Below are 23,023 nucleotides of genomic sequence, written 5' to 3'. Positions count from 1 at the left end.
GTTGAGGATTCAGGCTCCTTGATTACTGGTCCGGAGTGGGGGCATCACATACTGGTGAGCAGTGGTGTGGATATTGAACTTCTGTAGCCTGTAAGCAGTTGTCACTAAAGGTGTGCATTCTGTCAGCAGCCACACAGTAGACATTCAGAGTTTCATATCCAAGTTTTTTTTTATATTTTTGTTACTTTAGTTTAGACAGGGAACGTAGGCAAACATGTCAGCAGAGGATTATGGCAAGCTGACAAAGAACCAGTTGTCCAAGGTGTGTGAAACCAAAGGACTGGTGCATGCCAATCTGACTAAAGAGGAAATGACTTCAACCTTAGTCACAGTTCAGACTAGCATCCAGGAGGATAACCAGTCTGACGATGAGAATTTGCAGCCCTCAGAAACAGGCAGTTTAACTTTTCCTCTCAGGACTTAAAAATCCATCTGGAGATAAACAGACTTTAACTGGAGGCCAGACATTGAGAATTAGAATCAGGAGAGAGACTGCGGCATTTGGAGGCTGAAGAAAATGAGAAGCAGCATCAACTTGAGAGGGAGATGCTGACTATTTGACAGGGTCATGGAGGTAATAGGAAGGGATAGCCAAACCCCAGAAGCAACAAACGCAGTAAATTTCTTCCACAGTTTACAGAGGATGATAATTTTGACAGCTTTATTCATATATTTGAAAGAATATGTAAAGAGTATAATGATGACCAAGAGCTCTGGGTACAGGTCCTGACTCCCTTACTCCATGGTAAAGCTCTAACTGCTGTTTCTAAGTTGTCTGATACTGATTGTTTAAACTATGAAAAAGTCAAGAAATGTTTAGTTGTATGCTTTAAGTTAACACCTGAAGCTTACAGAAAAAAGTGTGAGTGATTATATTACTGAGTTAAGCACTTATTTTCATATGTGGGAGAGTGGGTGGCAGGTCACCACTTTTGATGGGCTGGCAGACCCACTGGTGAGGGAACAAGCCCTTAGCACTTTGCCCGAGAAGACGAGAATCTGGTTGGCAGTCTGAGAATGTAACTTTGCAGATAAGCTGTAGAAGAAAGGGAATCTCTACTTAGCAAGCAGGGCATCACTGCACAGGGAAGGAATACCCAGTGCTGCACATGGATATAAGGGAACCCATGGTGTGCAGTCTAATCCACCCCAAAAGAGTCTGCCAATAACAGGGAAATACATTAGTTCAGGTACATGGCCAGGATCAAGGGTTATATGTTTTAAATGTTACCAGTGGGATCATGTAGCATATAGATGTCCACAGAGGCAAGGTGGGGAGCCAGCAAATAGGAAAAATAGTATTCCAATGATAAGTTGCCTGGAGACAACAGGGGTACCAAACTATCACAAGATGTTATATCCTATCTTAGTGGATGGAAAACAAGGCACTGCTGAGAGAGCACAGCCTCTGACATAACCATTGTGAAGCCTGCAGTGGTTAAAGAGGAGCAGTACTTATTTGGGCAGTCCTTTCCAGTCAGAGCTTCAGAAGGGGCCCCATTCCAAATGCCTTTGGCCAGGGTTCACCATGATTGGGAGGGTGGAAAAGGAAGCAAGCAAGTAGGTGTGTTTGAGGATATCTCTGCAGATGTTCTGATAAGGAATGATTGTGATAATGCAGTACCTTTTGTGTATGCAGTTACACACAGTCAGGCTTGGAGACAGGCATGTGAGTCTGGTAGCCCTGGGGAGACACAGACAGGCACCACACTGGAAGGCAGGGCTGGTGGTGTGGCTTTTAAAGGGATTGAGCTACCATGTAGCAGTGATCCTGAAGGTGGGCCACAACTGCTGGTAGGTACTGATGTTCCCTTGGAAAGAGTGACTGCAAGGGCAGAGGTGAGTGGTAGTACCCAGGGTAATAGTGAGGCACAGCTCTCAGAGGATATCATAGTTCCTGTGGAAAGAGAGCTGGGAAGTATCATAAAAGTAGTGCTGAAACAGGCTCAGCTCTCAGACCCTACATTAAGAGGCTTGAGGGAGATAGCTAGGGAGGCACCTGATCCTCAAGGAAAAGGGTAGTCCATATACTGGAACAAATAGTTATTGCTTAGAGAGTGGAGCCCTGAGGGGTTGGCTAGAGGGTGAGATAATACAGCAGTTGGTAGTGCCTTGAGCCTACCGTCTGGCACTTTTAGCCATAGCCCATGACATTCCTTTTGCAGGTCATATGGACATAAAGCATACCAAGAGAGGTATTATGCAAAACTTTTATTAGCCTGGGATTGCAAGGGATGTAACAGAGTACTGCAGTGTCTGTGAGCAGTGCCAAAAATAGACAAGGCAGGAGACAAGGTCAAAGCTCCTTTGATGCCTTTGCCTGTGATTGAGGAGCCATTTTAGAGGGTAGCTATGGATATTGTGGGGCCTCTGAGTACCCCAAGTTCCACATGGAAGAAGTATATCCTAGTGGTAGTAGAGTATGCTACTAGATACCCTGATGCAATGGCTCTGTCCTCCATTGAGGCAGAGAAGATAGCAAATGCTTTGTTACACATTTTCAGCAGGGTAGGTTTCCCAAGAGAAATACTGACTGACAGAAGTGCCCATTTCATCTCAGACTTCCTGACTTGTCTGTGGAAGCACTGTGGGGTGAAGCGCCTAAAGACCACCCTCTACCATCCTCAAACTAATGGTCTTGTGGACAGATTAAACTCTGCACTAAAGACCATGCTACATGCATTTGCAGGCCATTTTAAGAGAGAGTGGGACAAATATTTTCCCCATCTGCTGTTTGCTTGCAGAGAGGTACCCCAGGAATCCACAGGTTTTTCATCCTTTGAGTTGCTGTATGGACATAGAGTGAGGCATCCTTCAGATTTGATCTGTGATGAGTGGAAGGGTGAGTGTGAATCCCACAAGGAGTCTGTTGTGGCATATGTCTTAAACCTGAGGACAAGGCTCAGGGTGCTCATGAGCTTGGTCCAGGAGAACCTGGCAGGGGCCCAAAAGCGGAAAAAGGTTTGGCATGACAGGAATGCTCGAGCCAGAGAGTATATTGTAGGGCAGCAGTGATGGTTCTCATTCCTGTCAGACACAATGCACTGCAGGCAGTTTGGGAGGGACCCTTTAAATTGGTAAGGAAGGTCAGTGATGTTAACTACATGGTAGAACTGCTAGGCAGGAGGCAGGGTCACAACTTGTACCATGTTAACATGATGAAACCTTACCATGATCGGGAGGTCCTGGTGCTGAATATTTGCAGTGGATGGCAGGAGAAGTCTAAGGGGGAATCTGGTGATGGATCTCCTTAGTGAGGCATGGACTGACACCTCTGTGGAAGGGGTAGCAATGTCCCAGTGGCAATCCACAACCCAAGTTCAAGAAATCCAAGCAGTGTTACAGGTGTTTGGGGCATGTTCACTGGGAAACCCGGGTGCACCCACCTGGTGCAGCACCATGTGGATACAGGACTGCAAAGGCCTATCAAGCAGGCCCTTTACAGGGTGTCTGAGTCAGACATACTCTGAGGGAGGAGATACAGGAAATGTTGGAACTGGGTTTAATCAAGGAGTCCAGCAGTACCTGGGCCTCCCCACTGGTGCTGCCACCAAAGAAAGATGACAGCACCAGTTTCTGTGTGGACTCCAGGAAACTAGTCACATAGTGTCAAATACCTACCCCATGCCTAGGACAGATGAAGCCTTAGAGCAGCTGGGTGGGGCAACATGTCTGACCACTATTGATCTGACCAAGGGCTACTGTCAGGTACCCTTGACTCCCACAGCAAGAGAGAGGTCAGCCTTTGTGACTCTTTTTGAATTATATGAGTTCACAAAGCTGCCCTTTGAGATGCAAAATGTCCCAGTGACCTTCCAGAGGCTAGTAGATTGTATCCTAGCAGGAGCAGGATATTATGCCCTTGCTTACCTGTATGATATTGCCATTTACAGCCATTCCTGGCATGATCACCTTCAGCATGTCAAGGATGTCCTGGGCAGACTTCAAAGGGCAGGGTTGACCATTAAGCCCAGTAAATGTCAGATGGGTATGGCAGAGGTCTCCTACCTGGGACATGGAGTGAGGAGATGTAAGATCAGGCCAGAACCTGCCATAGTTGAAGCCATTCAGATGTGGCCTGCCCCTGTTACTAAAAAGCAGGTGAGGGCATTCTGGGAGACAGTGGGGTACTATAGAAAGTTTGTTTCCAGTTATAGTACACTAGCTGCTCCTGTCACAGATCTGTTGAGGAAAAACAGGCAAGACAAAGCACTGCAGATCCCAGCCTGAGAACAGGCATTCCAAAAGCTTAAAGGAGCTTTGGGAGGTCCCTTGTGTTAGTCAGTGCAGATTACAGCAAATAATTTGTTCATAGGTTCATAGGTAGGTGCTAGGCTATTGGCCCAAGGGCCTAAGTAAGCTTAGCCAACAAGGTTCCCTGGCTTACACCACCCAAGAAAGTTAATTTCCTGTGCCCCTGTTGAGCAGAGCCACAGAAGTGATCCCCGGGGTGTATTTCCTGTTTCCCATCCACTCATCAAGATTTTTCTTGAAGAGTGCTTATGAGGAACTTTGCTTGACATAGATGAGTAGCTTGTTCCAGAGTATAGGAAGTCTCTGGGACATGAATCTATCCCTCCAGCATGTCCTGTTTATTGTGATGACAAGGTTTAGGTCCCTAGAATGTGTAGCTCAGAGAGATTGGGATTTCTTTAGGTGTAGCATATCCAACAGCTCTGGGTCTAACGTAGCTTTATATGTTAGGCAGAGTTCTCCTCAGAGTAGGCGATATGCTACAGAGTAAAGCTGGATTTCTTTGACACGGTCGGTGTAGAGCATCTGTTTGAGGCCAGTAATCCTCTTTGTGAGGTACTTCTGTGGCCTTTCCAACTGCTGCAGATGTCTTGTGAGGTACATTCCAAAAGGGGCGTTATACTCTATAATGGGTCTAATGAGGCTGAGTAGAGGAGAACAATGACTTCTTTTTTCCTGCATGAGAACCCTTTTGTGATGAGGTGTGCCACATAGAAGTATTTCCTGACTACTGTGGCGATACGATTATCAAAGGAGAGACTACTGTCCACCTAGGTCCCAAGGTCTCTTATCATACATTCAATGTTAAGTAGACTGCCGTTTATGTGGTAGTTCATGGGTACAGAGTTTTTACCAAAGGGGATTACAATGTACTCTTTGGCATTGAGCTTGAGGCCATGGCCTCTGATACCAGGCATGTGTCTCAGTGATGCCCTTCTGTAGGATGTCCACATCATTTGGGGACTCGACTATGGCTCCTAGTTTGCAGTTATTTGTGAACTTCATTAGCCAGAGGCCTTTTGTGTTTGCCTGTACTTCATAGAAGTAGATACCAAACAGAAGAGGTCCCAGGACTGAACCCTGTGGTACTCCACTTGTCACTGATTTGAAGTCAGATTTGGAGTCTGCAACATTTACAGTGTGGATTCTGTCATTGAGTCAGTTGGCAACCCATCTTGTGACGTAGGGATGTATACCTAGTTTAGTGAGTTTAGCTACAATTCCAGAATGGGGGATGGTGTCAAAAGCCTTGGCGAGGTCAAGATAGGCTGTATGAACCACCTTACCCTTGTCTACGGCTTTGATGACTGCCTCAAAGAAATTGATCAGGTTCAGAAGGCATGATCTGCCTTTCATAAACCCAAACTGGGTGGGGTCCAGAGTCTGGAATTTGTTTATGAGTTCCATGATGATAGGTTCCATGGCCTTGCAGACCAGGCTCATCAGGCTAATAGGGTGATAATTCCCAGGATCAGTGGTGGCTCCCCCTTTGTGGAGTGGGATAACTGTTGCTGTGCACCATTCAGTAGGCACAAAGCCTGACGTGAGGCTATGATTGAACATGGTGCTTAGGTGGGGAGCCAGTTTGTTCTGAAGTTCATGTAAAATGCGGCTGGGATGTTGTCTGGTCCCATGGATGCTGTGTTTTTGGTTTTAAAGAGTGCAACTTTTACCTGCATAGATGTGATTACAGGGACTCTGCATTCTTCCTGTATAGATATGGGCCCTTTAGTGGGTGAGAGGGGGGTAAAGTTAGCATTGAACCTATCTGCCAGGATGTTGGCAATATCAGTTGGTTCTGTAATTGCCATGCTGTTGTGCTGTAACTCAGAGCAGATTTGGGTGTTGCCATTGAGATTCTTGACATAGCTATAGAATACTTTGTGGTTGCCCTTAGAATCAGTGGTGATTTTGTTTTCATAGCTAGCTTTGGAGGATCTTATACGGGATCTTAGCTTCTTACTGAGGCTGAGCAGGGAGCTCCTGCACTCATGGGATGTTACTCTCTTTTGCAACAGTTTCTTTCTTCTGTTGTAGAGTTTGTTAATGGCAGGGGACCACCAGATTGGCTTCCTTTTTTTGGAGGATAGCATCTTGGTTCTGTTTGGGATAGCATGATCAATGCACTCGTGTAAGTGCTTATAGACTGCATTTGTGTTGGATTCAGCAGTCGTAACTGTATTCTCCATCTGCATGGGTGTCATGAAGTTCGCCACTTCTGTCTTAAAAAGCAAGAAGTTGGCTTTGGAGAAATTTTTTACCGTGGTTTCCTTAATGGTGAGTGGGGGCAGGATGCAGATATCTAGGGTGATTAGCTTATGATCGGATCTGACCAACAGGGGGTTGACTTCAGGTGTGGATCACTGGTCACTCATGTTGGTAATGACTAGGTCTAGGATATTGTTGCCCCTGGTGGGGTGGATAATTCAGGGCATTGGAATTTATGAATTTCAGAAAGTGTCGAGCGAAGCAGTTGGTACATGAGTAGTTTTCCCAGTTAATGGTGGGGTAATTGAAATTCCCATTATTAGGGTGTTTGGTTGCACCTTAATATTTTCCAGTATATCAAGAAAAGAGGAGTGGGAATCCTGGGGCATGGTGGGGGATCTGTAGCAAGCTACAATTTGGATTGCAGTTTTGCCCAGAGTTAGTTGCACTTGTATAACCTCGGATGCATTATGCTGCGCAACTAGCCTGGAGGTGTGGATATCCTTAATGAAAATGGACACACCTCTGCCTTTGGTGTTCTGGTCCAGGTTAGATGGCCAAAAAGTGTGGTATGAGTTATGGCCTGGTAATGCAGGGGTGCTCCCTAGAGCCTTGAACCAGGTCTCAGTCACTGCACAGATATCAATGTTCTACATTTTAAGGAGTGCCTCGAGTGAGTGCATTTTGAGATTTAGACTTCTAGCATTGAGTAGCATTACCCTCAGTTTTTGCTTGCCTGTTCCTATTACGGTGGTGAATTTGTCATTTGAACCTTGCCTAAAAATGGCACTATATGGGCGACAAGTGCCTTAGCCAGTATCTGGAATCCCAGGGCGACAGGTGCAGGCCATCTCTGGCAAAGCATCATGGTCTGTCAACCATGTTGACCCAGGCAGACAGATGCTGGATCCTCTTAGAATGACACCAGAAGCTTAGCCAATTTTTGAAGTCAATAATTTTGTCCTTGTACTGCGGTATCATTCTGGGCGATGGCAGGATGCTACTCAGGGCTAGGGTCATACCTGCCTGGGCTACAAGATCGGAGAGCTCTTCCATGTCTCTTTCCATGTAGTCCAGGGAGGTATGTCTCAGGTCGTTCACACCAACATGGACAATGACAAAGTCATATTTCTACTTGTTGTGGAGTGACCTGAGTGCGTGGGTTATGTGGCAGATCCTGGCACCCAACAGGCAGCTGACAGTAACCTTCTGCTTGTTTAGCCTGGTGAGTGGGACATCAGTGTGCCTGACTATAGAGTCACCTATGACTAGTGTGTTGGGTACGTTGGTTTGCCTTATGGGCTGTGGTTTATTGGCAAACTGAGTCTGTGAGCTATGTGTCATTTGGGTTGTATTGGGGGGTGGAGGTTGCATGTGTTTCTGCTTTGGAGGTCTCCGTTGCTTGAGCAGATTATTATTGAGAGCTTCTGCAAATGTTTTTGTGTTTCTATGTGTGGATTTTGGTGGTGTAGGTTTAGTGGGACTATGTGATGAGCATGGTGTGGTGCAAGTGTTTACCTTCTCCTCTTGACTAAGTTCAGTCTTGATTGGAGAGAGCTTTACCTCCAGTTTGGCTAGATAAGTGCATCTCTCACAGGTTGTGGTGTTGGGTGGTAGGAGGAGAGGGTTGTCTGTGTATAAGAGGCAACTGCTACATTGCCTCAAGATGCCCAGATTCATCAGATAGACAGGAGAGAACACTGGGAGCTGACCATTGGACATGCCTGAATAAAAAAATACTTTCCTCTAGACATGTGAGGAAAGTGAGTATAACAGCTGTTTTTCTCTAAACAAGTGAGGAAAGTTAAGTACAAAAACTGTTTTCTTCTAGGTAAAGAGGAAGGTTGAGTTCTGTAGTAAATGTAGCTTTTTTTAGTGCTAACAACAAGTTCTAAACAAGTGCTGAGCACAAATAAGCAATTTCAAATGTTAAAAGTAAGAATCTGTACCTGGATCTTGTGGTAGATAGGCTACCTAGTGCTTACTACTCCCACTGATAAGCTAGAATGCTTCCCTCCAACACAGAAAGGCTTGGGGGGCTCAGAAGCTTACAAACAGTCCTGGATACATCAAATCTGTATCTGGACTAGACTAGTTACAGGAAAGGTGGGAAAAGAGTGCAAACATGGGCTTTTAAACCAGAAAGTTGAAAGAGATGGAAAAACTGCCCAAACGGACAATAAACTGCAATTTCTGAGCCAGAAACCACCCTTGTGGTAGATAAGCTACCTAGTGCTTACCACTCCCACTGATAAGCTAGAAGGCTTCCCTCTAACACAGAAAGGCTTTGGGAGCTCTGAAGTTTACAAACAGTCCTGGATACAGAAAATCTGTATCTGGACTAGACTAGTCACAAGAAAGGCAGGAAATAAGCTTATACATTTTTTTGGAAAGTGGAAAGGGAGAAAGGAAAAACAGAAGATAATTCAAAATTAAGGACCTAAGTGGCTTGCTCTTCACAAATGTTCTCTGTATTAGGTAGAATGAGCTAATGACACTAGACTGGAATAGAGCTGGGATAGAGCTGAACACATGGAACTGGTAGGAGTATCTGAAGTCAAAATATGATATCACTGTACTCAGTTGATTGAGCAAATGAGATAGACCCAGGAGGAGTGTTCAAACACAAATTTACAAAAGGGGTGGGCAGTTCCAAAGCCACCAAGATTAATACCACAACAAGAACAGGGAGGGCATGTGGGAACCTAACTGCAGAGACAGAGAGAGACCACAGTATTTTACGAAACAAACAGAAAAATAAATAACTACAGAGAGAGAGAGACAGACACAATATTCAATGAAACGATTAAATACACAGAAAAATAAAATGCAGTACAATCTTTAACACTGCAAGTTTGTACTTAACTCAGCTAGTAATGCAGTTGATTGTAGGTATGTAGCAGAAGCCAAACAACTCAGATATTGAGCAGTAATAAATTAAAAGATATGTGACTAACACTTATAAATACAGACAAACCCTCTAGGCTAAGAGTTTAACACTGAATATCAATGAAGTGAAACACAGTAGCCCCCACTAACTGCAGAGACAGATTGAGACCACAGTATTCTATGAAACAATTAAATAGAAAAATAAATAACTACAGAGAGACACAGACACAATATTCAATGAAACAATTAAATACACAGATAAATAAAATGCAGTACAATCTTTAACACTGCAAGTTTATACTTAACTCCGCTAGTAATGCAGTTGATTGTAGGTATGTAGCAGAAGCCAAACATCTCAGATATTGAGCAGTAATAAATTCAAAGATATGTGACTAACACTTATAAATACAGAGAAACCCTCTAGGCTAAGAGTTTAACAATGAATATCAATGAAGTGAAACAATAGCCCCCACTAACTGCAGAGACAGAGACCACCGTATTCTATAAAACAATTAAACAGAAAAATAAATAACTACAGAGTGACACAGACACAGAACAATGCTTAAAACCATGGGGTAGGGCTGTACTCAGCCAGGTTTCCTCAGAAAGAGAAGAGCACCCAGTGATATATCTCAGCTGTAGACTCCAACCTAATGAGGAATGTTATGCAGCAGTAGAGAAAGAATGTTTAGCCATAGTATGGGAACTGCAGAAACTTCAACCATATCTGTATGGAAGGAAATTCACAATAGTTACAGAATACAATCCCTTAACATGGCTACATTGAGTACGACAGAAAAATGCCAAGTTACTAAGGTGAAGACACAGAACACAGTCCCTTAACATGCCTACACTGACCAGTCCAGCATAATGCCAAGTTATTAAGGTGGAGCCTAAGTCGCAGGCATATGATATGACAGTGCAGCACCATAGTGGGGTTAGCAATACCAATGCAGATAGGCTGTCAAGACAGGATATCGGATAATGTACTCCTAGATAGGCTCAGTCCACTCAAGTAACGTTTCTCAAGGGGCATTTGAAAAACTAGTTTGAGTCTTCAAAAGGGGGAGAGATGTGATGATAGGAGGTACTGCCAGCCATGCCAGGAGAAGTGATGCAGTGGATGTGTAGGATACCTATTGCATTACGTTGTCAAATGTTTACAAGTTCAAACACCATATGTTCGAACTTGTAAAAGTTCAAAAACGTAAAAAAAATAAAAAAGATTAAAAACTTACCTGACGGTTGTAAGCAGGGGGGCAAGCCCCCCTTGCACCACCCACACACCCCCGCTCTTTAAATATACCAACTCCGAGATCGCACTACAATGCAGTACAGTGTGGAAAGGGAAGATTTCCCTTTACTGCACTGTAGTGCGATCTTGGAGTTGGTATAATTAAAGAGCGGGGGGGTGTGGTGGCACAGGGTGGCTGGCTCCCTTGCTTACAACTGTCAGGTAAGTGTTTTCTGTTTTTTATTTATTTTTTTTACATTGTCGAACTTTTGCAAGTTCAAACATAGGGGTTTGACCATATGGTGCTTGAACTTGTAAAAGTTCGACAATGTAATATGAACCTGATGTGTAGCATATGCCAGCACAGCTAGCTGGAATTTTGTAAATAATTTTATGTCATTTGTATATCACACTGATTTGTACAGATGCTTGTGCTGAAAATGTATTTGTGAGGTTGGTTTGTGTTAAAATGCATCAACAGTGCACCCTTCTGAAAGGAAAAGAAATGTAAATTCATTACTGTAACTGAATTAAATGTATATGTTTTGAAAGCATATTTTATTTATTTCATTTATTTATCATTTGTTGACCGGGAAAGTCCGACTAGGTTCCACAGAGCCTTTTTTCAGTGGAGGCCCGGGGAGAAATGCTCCAGATGCATGTCTTTGGAATGTGGGAGGAAACCGGAGTACCCGGAGGAAACCCACGCGAACACAAGGAGAACATGCAAACTCCACACAGAAGGCACCCCAGCCGAGAATTGAACCAGAGAACCTCTTGCTGTGAGGTGACAACGTTAACCATTGCACCACTGCGCCGCCCATATACCTGAAGGGAAGGGGTTAATCCACCTGACTCTGAAAAATATTCTTGAAATTAAATTATATTATGGGTTAAGCCATAAAGATCTTATCTCACAGTTTTGAATGAAGCCAGAGATGCAATGTCTGTAAGAAGTATGGTTTATTAGCCCCTGTAGAAAGAAGGGAAGTGTTTTATGGTTTTATGACTTCCAGCAGTTGCACCACATCTGAGCAATGTTCTTGTGTGTGTATTATTGACATGTAGGTGCTAAAATCCTGGCAGCTTCTGGTATTGATGACTGCATGGGAAATAGAGTCAGATGACCGGATGTGTGTGATGTAATTCTATAAGATAGAAATAATGTTTAATATTAGAGGAGACTGAAGTCTCAGGAGCAGTCTGTTCTTGGATATGACAACAAGGACCACTTACCCACTTCATCTTGCCTTGCACTAGTAAGTGACCAGAGAGACTAATTCTCTAAATCAGTTAGAAAAATATACTGAGAATAGTAAGTATTGTTTTTCTGTAAATGTGTGCATCTTTCCAGCTGTGTTATTTTCAATATTTACTGTGGCTGAAACTCTGGTGTTTACTGTTAATGGATATTTAGTGTTTTCATGCTATTTTATTATTTATTATTAAATATATTTAAACTTTTTATTGTGACTGTTCCTTTTTAGAAAATATTTAAGCTTTGAGAGAATTTGCATATATTTATTTATTTGTAATAACTCTGGCCACTCCTGAAAGCCTGGCTGTTTGGTCAACATTACCATTTCTGTTAATATTAACTTCACTCAGTATTATTGGATACCCTTTTAAGAGCCTTATAGTAACCGACTGGTGGCAGTGAAACTACCTTATAGTCTGGACAGAAGGTGGCATAGCTAGTAAATCTGTGGCAGCCTTTCCCAGGTGTATGTGTGTGAAAATTAATTCTCATGAGTGTGTGTATCAGCTACTCGGGACAGGGGCATGAAGCACTGGTTTCATAGAGAAAGTGGTGGTGGACTTGGCTTGGGTACTCAGCATCTACTGTTTGTATACAGAGAGGTCCCCCAGGAATACACAGGTTTTTCACCCTTTGAGTTGCTGTATGGCCATGGAGTGAGGGGGCCTTTAGAGTTGATTTATGATGAGTGTGGGTGGTGAGTGTGAATCCCACAAGGAGTCTGTTGTGGCATATGTCCTAAAACTCAGAACAAGGCTTAGGGAGCTCATGGGCTTGGACCAGGCGAACCTGGCAGAAGCCCAAAAGAAGAAAAAGGTCTGGTATGACTGGAATGCTCGAGCCTAAGAGTATGCTGTGGAGGCAGCAGGTTATAGTGCTCATTCCTGTCAGACACAATAAGCTGCAGGCAGCTTGGAAGGGACCCTTCAAAGTGGTAAGGAGGGTCAGTAATTTTAACTGCATGGTAAACCTGCTAGTCAGGAGGCAGGGGCACAGATTGTACTATGTTAACATAATGAAGCCTCAGCATGTCAGGGAGGTCCTGGGCAAACTACAAATGGCAGGATTGCCATTAAGCCCGGTAAGTGTCAGGTGGGTATGGTAGATGTCTGCTATCTAGGACATAGAGTAGGGAATGTTAAGAGTAGGCTAGAACCTGCCAAAGTGGAAGCTATTTAGGCATGGTCTGCCTCTATTACCAAAATGCAGGTGAGGACATTCTTGGGGACAATGGGGTATTATAAAAAGTTTGTTCCCAGTTATAGTACAATAGCTGTTCCCCTCACAAGCATGACAAGGAAAAACAGGCCAGATAAGGTAATGTGGACCAGAGCTTGCAAGCAGACAATCCAAAAATTTAAAGGAGCTTTGGGAGGACCCCTGTGTTAGCCAGCCCAGATTACAGCAATGCCAATGCAGATGGACTCTTAAAACAAGGTATAGGTTAATATGTTCCCAGACAGGCCCATTTCTCTCAAGCAATGTTTTTCCAGGGTCACTTGAAAAACTAGCTTGAGTCTTCAAAGGGGGGGAGAGATGAGAAAATGTGAGGTATTGCCATCCATGCCAGGGAGATTATGGCAGTGCATGTGTAACATATGCTAGCATAGTTAGCTGGAGTTTTGTAAATAATTTTGTGTCATTTGACTATCACATTGACTTGCACAGATTTTTTTTAAATGTATCAATAGTGTTATTATAACTGATTAAATATTTATGATTAAACAAAGAATTCTGGAAGAGAAGAGTAGAAATGTTGAAATTGTTCTATAATTTTCAAATACTGCAACAGATCTTAGCAAAGTTCTGAATGTGTAAAGTACCAGAGTCAGGTAATCAAATGTGATGTCATTCTATAACTAGCACTGAGAGGATGAACTCTCACTGCAGCTTGTTTTGTTTTGTTTTCTTTGGAACCTGATATAAAAATCTGTGACAGTCAGTTGAATCAGTTAGTTGAGTTCAGTTTAGTTCGTTTGAATCTCATCACTTTGCCTTGCCTTAGGGAAATAAGCATCTCAGCATCCTATCTTTCTTTGCTGTATTAATTAAGTTAGCTAGGAAAGAGTTATTCTTTAGACAGTCAGGAAATACATGAGATTAGTTTAGTAGTGTTTTTCTGCATTTGTTTGAACCTGTCCAGTTGTGTTATTTTTATTTCTTCTGTGATTGAAACACTGATGTTTATTGTACTTTGATATTTAGTAGTCTCATTTTTTTCTATTTTCTTATTTATTATTAAATAGTTTTATACCAAACATTGTGGCTGGTCTTTTAGAGAAGATTTTTAACATCTTGAGAGTACCTTTGCTTATTTTAGTGATGCCTTGGCCACGCCGAAAAGCCTGGCTGCTTTGTTTACACTCTACCATTTATGTTAGTATTGATTTTACTCAGTATAATTTGATACCCTTGTAAGAGTGTGGTAGTGGTTGACTGGTGGCAGCAAGGTTGCCATATAGTCTGGGCAGAAGGGGTACAGCTAGTAAATCTGTATCAGCCTTTCCCAGGTGTGTGTGTGTGTGAGAGAAAATCAAATACCCAGGTGTGGGTGTGTCAGCTACTTGGAACTGGGACACAGTGCTCCAAAGTGAGTCTTGTTTGGGATCTGGAGAGACAGAGAGTCCACTCCCAGTGGAGCATGCTCCCTGTGTGCTCTTAGGGGAAATTGTGTTTGATGCAGAGAGCTGCATTTGAACATACTGTGTAAATTCATTCCTGTTTTTAGTGACTATCTTTCACCAGTGTCAGGGTGAGAACCAAGGCTCCTTGATTACTGGCCCCGAGTAAAGAGAGGCAGTCACAGATCATCTTTTGATAAGTATGAAAATGGGAATGCTATAGCTTCTGCTGCTATTTTGATGTACTCTTCTGGTAATTTGTCAGCTGCCAAAGTGGTTGGTTTAATTTTTAGCAGGTATTTTTTATTGTTGAGGTGAGTACTTTATTGCTGTTGGGGGTGTAGAATAGTGAGGGGTGAGGTGGAGTTTTGTTTAGTTAGTGATAAGATAGAATTTAAAAAGTGGTTGTTGAATTGAGTTGCTGTATTACCTGTGTAGTTAGAGGTTGTGGTGGGTTGGGGAGTAGAGGGTTATACAGGGTTGAGCAGCAACTTTAAGAACTGCCAGAACAGTTTTGGGTTATTTTGGTGGGTATTTTGAAGGTTTGAAAAATACTCTTTCTTGTCATTGAGTATTTGTTCTTTTTTTGTAAGATTTCTACAATATCAATAATCCTGGAGGGTAAATTGAGTTTTATTTTTTTGTATATGTTTTCCAGGCTTGGTCTCTATTTCATTGCAGTTGCTTAGTAGTTTTTGTTAGACATGGTGTTGGAATGGATTTGTCTGTTTTGTTTCTGAGTGGAGCCTGCTTATTTGGGATGGTTAGGAAAATATGATTAAAATGAGTAATGGCTTCATCTAGTGGTAATGTTTTCAGGCAGTTCCAGTTATATTGCTTTAGAGCTGTTAGAAAGCACTTAGGGCTGAAATTCTGCAGATCGTGGACTTGTCTGTATGTTACTTGCTTCAGAAAGTTTAGCCACTGTCAGCAGAGCCAGATCCAGCACTAGGCAACATAGGCAGTTGCCTAGAGCCCCGTAGTTACAGGGGCCCACTCTGGCCAGGAGGCTTCAACATAAAAAAAAATTTCTTAATACTGCAGTGGTGGTGTCTTCTTTAAGGAAGGCCATGTGTGCATCACACACGCATGCCAACAGGGATGTAAACCCATTCCACAGTCACGTGCAGAATTTAAACTAGCCGTTCCATTTATAGAGAAGGTAAGTGCATATGTGCGTGTGTGTGTTTATATCATTTCAACTAGTAGTTTAGATGTTTCTGCATGAGACAGAAAGTGTGTGTGTGTATGTATGTGTGTGTATGTAATTTAAAATAGCCATTCAGTTTCTATGAGAGATAATGTATGTGTATTGCTGTATGAGAGAGAGATTGTTGTGTGAGAGCAGAGAGAAGGTAGGTCTGTGTGAGTGTGTGTGTGTGTGTGTGTGTGTGTGTGTGTGTGTGTGTGTGTGTGTGTGTGTGTGTGTGTGTGTGTGTGTGTGTGTGTGTGTGTGTGTGTGTGTGTGTGAGAGCAGAGAGAAGGTGTGTGTGTGTGTGTGTGTGTGTGTGTGTGTGTGTGCAGAGAAAAGGCTGATATGTGAGAGAGACAGCAGAGAGAAGGTAGGTGTGTAAGTGCGTGAGAGCAGAGAGAAGGTAGGTGTGTGTGTGTGTGTGTGTGTGTGTGTGTGTGTGTGTGTGTGTGTGTGTGTGTGTGTGTGTGTGTGTGTGTGTGTGTGTGTGTTTTGCTGTATGAGAGCAGAGAGAAGGTAGGTGTGTGTGTGTGTGTGTGTGTGTGTGTGTGTGTGTGTGTGTGTGTGTGTGTGTGTGTGTGTGTGTCTGTGTGTGCGTGTGTGTGTGTGTGTTCAACATACCTCTGAAGTGTCCAGAATTAGCCTCATAGGTTTGGTCTGTTTCTCGTAAAATGTGTGGTTTTCTGGCAAATCGCAGAGGATTGAAGTCATTAAATAGGTTCATAGGTTGGTACTAGGCTATTGGCCCTAAGGCCTATAGAAGCCTAGCCATAACAATTTCCTGGCTATTTCTTCCCACAATATTTACTTCCCTGGACCCCTGTCTAGCAGGGTGACTGGTGTGATCCCCAGGGTGAATTTCCTATCTCCCATCCAATCATCAACGTTCCTTTTGAAGAGGGCCAAAGAGGCACTCTGCTTGACATGTATGGGCAGTCTATTCCAGAGTCTGAGGAGTCTCTGGGTCAGGAACCTATCCCTCCAGCATGTGTTGTTCATTGTGATGACAAGGTTTAGATCCCTGGAGCATGTGGCTCTCAGGGATTGGGATTTCTTTAAGTGTAGCATACCTAACAGCTCTGTGTTTGACATGGCCTTGTATGTTAAGCAGAGATCGCCTCTGAGTAGACAATATATGACAGAGTATAGCTGGAGATTTTTTAGACGGTCTGCGTACGGCATCTGCTTTAGGCCTGTGATTCTTTTAGTGAGGTATTTCTGCAGCTTTCCAGTTGTTGCAGATGTCTTGAGAGGTACGTACCAATTGGGGCATTGTATTCTATAATGAGTCTAATGAGGAATGAGTACAATGGAACAATTACCTCCTTTTTTCTGGATGAAAAGCCCTTAGTGATGAGGTGTGCCACATAGAAGGATTTCCTGACTGTTGTGGCAATGTGGTTATCAAAGGACAAATCTATACCTATTTTTTGGGGCCATTGTATACCCACTATTTTAGGATATGTCCAGATTTCTTGCATTAAGAGGTTGAGAGGTATGCATACCTCTTGCAGAATGTTTTGCCTCATATTTTTGGCCTATTCCTCATAAAATGTGTGGCTTTCTGGCAAATCACTGAGGCTTGACATAACTAAATAATGACATACATTTGAGTTTCAGATTTCATTTCCTTCAGAAATTGAATGTGAAGACAAGAGGTTGAAATGTATGGTGATATGGTATGCCCTAGCTGGGGGGGGGGGTAGCAGGTTAGTCTATTAACTTGATTAGGCTTGACCCTATATCTCGGTTACAGGAGGCAAGAGCCTAAATCCTCTACACCAACTACAAGACTGCTGAAGGAATTGTGAGCTTCAGTAGAGACAAGAGCCTGAATCCTCTACACCAACTATCAGATTGCTGACGGAATTGAGAGTTTGAATTTCAGTACATTTTCAGATAATATTCAGTTTTAGTGCATTTTTATGGAAATGTGAATTTCAAGTGAAGAGAGGTTTATTATTCCTCATGTTAAGTCTGTTTTCAATGTGCAACTTACAGTTTGGTTTAGCAAATGGCTGTCATTGTTTGTGCTGTAGAATTTGAAAGCAGTGTTAGTAGCATAATTGCCTTTGGTGCAGAAGACTGTGGATTGTACTCCCACACCATGGAGTGCTGATACTACAGTGCCCTTTTGATTGCAGATTATTTGGTGCATTTTAAGGGGGAATATGCGTTCTGCACTCCTGAGTGTGTCCTCCTTTGTATGAGATGCCTAGTAACTATGAACTTGTTGTTGGTTTGTCAGCCATTCCCTGTTGCAATACTACCAGTTTATAATTTTTTTAATGTAACAGGCAATTAATCCTTCACGTACAGCAGGTACTGAATTTGTAGATAAAACACTGAAATGTAAAGTTGTTTGCCAGTATCTGCCTCTTCATTACTTACAGATCTCTTTAATGTAGAATTATTCAGATGACTTTTACTTCTGCAAAGATTACGCTTATTGACTGATACTGGTTTATTGTAATGACAGAAGTATGAGTGGCCTTTTATGGTTAAAATCGTCTAAAATGGGAAGTTTTGTCATTATTGGATCATACATTTTGTTTACTTGCTTACTGGAAAAATGTTAAAAAGTACACATTTAAAGCACACTGTAACAAGTGGGACTATATTATACAAGGAATATAATTTATACAATCAGGAAGGTGAATCAAAGAACACATACATGTATGCATGGCCCTAAAAATGTGTGCAATGAGCCTGAAGTTTGAAAACAGCCCAAAGGTAAACTTAATTCTCCACTGGCCAGATGCATGTTATTTGAATGTGGGTTTTAAGGCAGTTTCAATGAATGTGAGTTTCAATGGCAGACAGGTTAGCCTGTTTTCATTCTGAGACTGTATTGTCTGTTTAGCAAATGGCTATCAGTGTTTGTGCTATTTTATTTCAATATCTATAATCATTGTAGAACATACCTCTCAAACTCTTAGCAGAAGAAATCTGGACAAAGGACCAGAAATAGAGACATATTTTACATATTGCTCTTATAAATTTAGAAAGTTGCTAGAATAACAAGATTTGTGTTCACGTGCATTTTTTGAAGGATAGAAGTGTGAAACTCCAAAGTATGTCATTATTTAGTGATTTCAATCATCAGAGATTGCTAGAAAAGCAGAAATTTTATGAAGAACAGACCAAAAAAATATGAGGCAAAAATCTGGACATTCTGCAAAAATCTGGACCGTTGACAGGTATGTTACAGAAGTAAATAAGAAAACAGTATGCACACTGATAGGTTTGAACAGAGTTTAAGGTAACTGGGAAGAAATAGCCAAGTAATGGTACAGTGGAATGGCTGTGGAGGGGGCTGCTGTGGGGAGGGGGATAGACGGTTGCTGCAGGAGGGGCTACTCTGGGGGGCCCTAATCTATTACCCTGCCTAGGGCCCCATTTGACCATGAATAGGCTTTTGACTGTCAGATAGCTTAGGTGAGTAGATCAGTAATACTGCTTGGTAAGGTTCTGTTGGCATTGATGTTGTGGGGCTTATTTGAAACAATCCAACTAAGTCTGATTTCTTTGCTAGATGTTTTGTGGGTCCTGGTAATGACGTTTAATGGTTATAAGAATCCAAATAACTTTAATGTCGAGTGAGGTATTTGTTAATTGTTATTTGTTTCCAGTCAATGTTTACATCACCTAAGATTATGGTTTCTTTTTTATATTGTGATACAACCACTGAAGAACTTCTTCAATTGTGGCTAGATTGTTTCCAGGGGAAATGTATAGTCCTACTAGGCAGAATGATTTAATGTTACTGAGTTTGAGCTGGGTAATGAGAATTTCAGGGTTTTAAAATTTTAAGGATGTTGGATTAATTCTAGTTTTTTTTTTTAATTATTGCTATTCCATGTCCTCTTTTTGTTAGTCTGCCTGGCCTGATGATATTATATTTGGGGGGGGGGGTATTTTGTCACTAGTTATTTCTGGCTCTTCCAGGTTTCAGTAAGTTTCACATTTAATAATTATGTTGAGATTATGGTGTGAGCGGGTTGTGTGGAGATCATGGGTCTTTTTGCATATTCTTTGAAAATTTATGTTTAAGAAAAGTAGATTGTGAACTGAGTTGTGGTTTGGGAGAGGAGTTGTGTTGTTTTTGAAGGGATATAATTGGTTCTGACTGTATGTTGGTGCTTGGTCCAGGATTGGGGTGAATGTCCCCAGTTTGGACCAGCTTAGTTATGGTATGCAGATGTGTAGAAATATCTAACCTTTTTATGTGCATGTAGGTAGGTGGAGAATAATAAGTTACTTTGCTTTAAGTACATAAAGGTGCATGTATTTAGTAGTCATACCTCTCAGCTGTCCAGATTTTTGCCTTTTATTCATAGACCGTCATCCTAAAATGTGTGGTTCTGTGGCATATCAGTGAGGATTAAAGTCACTAAATAATGACTTACATTTCAGTTTCAAACTTCAAATCCCTCGGAAAATACACACTATCTCAAATCCTGTTATACTATCAATTTAAGTATTTAAGTATATAGGAGCAATTTTTAAAAGCTGTCCCTATCTTTGGACTCCACCCCCCATTATTTTAGGATTTGTCCATATTTCTAATGGTAAGAAGTTGAGAGGTATGTTAGTAGTGAGTATGGTTATACTTTGGAAGATATGCTTGAGAAATGTTGGGTGTTGTGTTTGTGGATTTGTGGGAGTGAAACTGGATTGATGTAAGTGAGATTGTAAGATTGTGATATGTGTGACAAGGGTGAGTAGTGTTTTGGTGATTGCAAAATAAAGTTTTGCACTTGAAAGGAATGTAAGATATGTCATGCACTTTCTGATAGCGTGAGTAGTGTTGTAGTGTAGGACCACTAGGTTATTGTGAGGTGTATGTTTAGGGTTGTTAAGATGTATTATGAAAGGATGCAAGAGTATTAGAAAGGGTAGAAGTCTTAGTAGAGATGGAAGTTGGGGAAGGCATTGTTAGATGTTGGTCCTGGTTAATTGTGAGAGATGGGCATGGGTTAAGAAGTATAAATGTAGGTGTAGTGGGGGTGGGTGGAAATTTGGGGTAAGATAAATGAGCATAGTGGAGCCCAAGTGGAGCAAGGGTGAAATGGAGTGTGGTGCACTCACAGAGTATTATATTCTCAAGAGAAACAATATGTGGAGCTGCATTTAGAAGAAATGTAAGCTTGTTAAGGTAATATTACAGAGATTAATCTACCACAAACAAAATGTATTTTGGCCAATATTTCAGAATATAAAGAAAATAGCAGCAGACCGTAGTATGTCAGGGAGGGAGACTGTCTTACTCAGCTTGATTTAAGTTAGGAGACTGACTTCTTCTCAAGATTTTTAGGGACTGTAGCACAGGTGTATTTTTGTTTTTGTTTTTTTTTTGGGAGGGAGGGTTTTTTGTTTTGTTTTGTTTTTTTTTTTTAGACTTTCCACGAATTGTAAAATGCTGTCAGAATTGTGGTGCTTAAGCGATACGTTTTCCTAATGTTTATTTGAAGGATATGCTATTATTAGCTAAGTAACTATTTGTGGAAGAAAAACTGTATTAATTTAGTTTTAATGGAAGAGGATGGAACCCTCTAGTAGAGTACATACTAGCTCGATACATTAAATAGAGAGGACATTAGTAGCGTATGAGTATGAATTGAGCATTATTCATACCTTAAATATTCTTTTCCGCTGGAGGGTTTTTTGGTTGTAGATGACTCCTGAGTATATTGTCAAAATTTTTAGGAAGATGAATGGTGATGCGTTATAGTTTTACTGTCTACGGTGAAAGAGAAGAAAATAGGTAGTGTAAGACATAGTTAACAGAGGAAGGTATAAAAATTAAACTTAAAACTGTGCTTAATATTGACCTCTAAATACTAAACAGACTAAACAGAGAACACATATGAGGAATAGGCATCTTACACTTCTTTTTGTTCAACCACAGTAATGTTCATCATTATCATTTTTATAGATACAGAAGAAACTTTGCTTGCATGATGTGGTTTCAGAGTGCAGCAGTAGCTTCTTTTGTTTAAAATGCTCTGCTTAAAGTTTTTTGAAATTCATATTTGTCATTTGCTGCATCACATTCTGTGCAATAACTAGAGTCCTATACCTACACTTTAAAGATAACATTGGTGCTGCTTGACTGAACATATCAGGTACCAGCTTTTTGATCAGTTTCATAAAAAAGAAAAAAGAAGGGTTGAGATGCCTGCAGCTATTGCACTTTATACCTTTGGTATGCATAGCAGACAAAGCATTAGTAAACTGCAAACACACTCTGCACAATAAATGCGATACAATAGAACCGCTACAACTTTCTCACTTTCCCTGAGCTCCTATTATAAGTGTGCAGCACTTCATCTATGGCCACTAAGCTGCTGTCCTCTAATACATCAATAATTTCCTCACAATCAGACACACCAAACTCGGTCATGGCCCTAGTGATGGTAGCAAGAAGCAGGCTGATGACATGGCCAGAAAAACTGTAAATATTTTTGATTTAAAGGGGCCACTCAGTATTTCATGGTACCCTTTTATTTAACTAAAAAATTAGTATTTTCTGGCAAATACCAGACAGTTAAGAGGCATGCCTAGGAGTGGACAGACCATGCAAGCAGCATCCACTTACCTTAGAAGAATTAGTAATGAATAAAATGTCAAGATGTTTGAGAAGTAGAGATACAGTAGAAAAAGAAGGAGATATGTTCTGAATAGAGAGGGCACAGTTTTCTGTACACAAAATGCCCTTCCTGAGGATGTTGTAGAATCAGAAATCGCCAAGGCATTTACGAATGTATGGAAAAGACATACCTCATTTCCAATAAGATGTAGGAAGAGGTAAAATATCACTTAATAAGAAACTGCTACTGGTTGGAAAAACCATCCATATGTACCACAAAAGCCCACATTTCTGCACTGCAAAAATCTAAAAACCCAGGAATAAAGGAAGAATCTGATCAGTATAGCATCCATCTGGCTCACTTCTAAATGTACTGATATGCTGAAATCATTATAGTTTTCTCTAGTAAAATTCTGAATCCGTTTCAAGCTCCCATGTAAAACTTTGCTCCTTTGATTATTAGCTAGCTGTTTTCATCATGCACTGTACATAGGTAACTGTTTATTGCTATACTGAGTCCTGAAGTATGGAAGCTGAATGATTGATAATCCAGGCATATATACTAAATCAAAGATTTCCATTTCTCAAAATATTCCTTCCTCTTTGTGGTATGACAATCTTGGAGTTTTATAACCTCCAAGGGTGTGGAAGGCTTGCAAAAAACAAGTTTGACAGAGAAGAGTAATGTTTGATGCTCACCCTTCTCCAGTATTTTTATTCTTTCCCCCATATTTTTTGACTTGGCAATGCAAGTCATGATATTTCAATAAGGAGC

General features: G+C 41.5%; 1 protein-coding gene across 1 annotated transcript in view; it reads right to left on the bottom strand.

Annotated features, from left to right (window-relative positions):
- LOC122787460 (protein spinster homolog 3-like) overlaps positions 1 to 23,023 on the bottom strand; it is a 517,894-nt gene that overhangs the window by 317,454 nt on the left and 177,417 nt on the right. The gene's annotated exons all lie outside the window — the stretch shown is intronic.

This window comes from Protopterus annectens, chromosome 13.part0, assembly GCF_019279795.1.
Source record: "Protopterus annectens isolate FY-2018-M chromosome 13.part0, PAN1.0, whole genome shotgun sequence".
NCBI classification, from domain to species: domain Eukaryota; kingdom Metazoa; phylum Chordata; order Ceratodontiformes; family Protopteridae; genus Protopterus; species Protopterus annectens.
The sequence above is the reverse complement of the archived record's forward strand: the minus strand, read 5'-3'. Positions and strand labels throughout refer to the sequence as shown.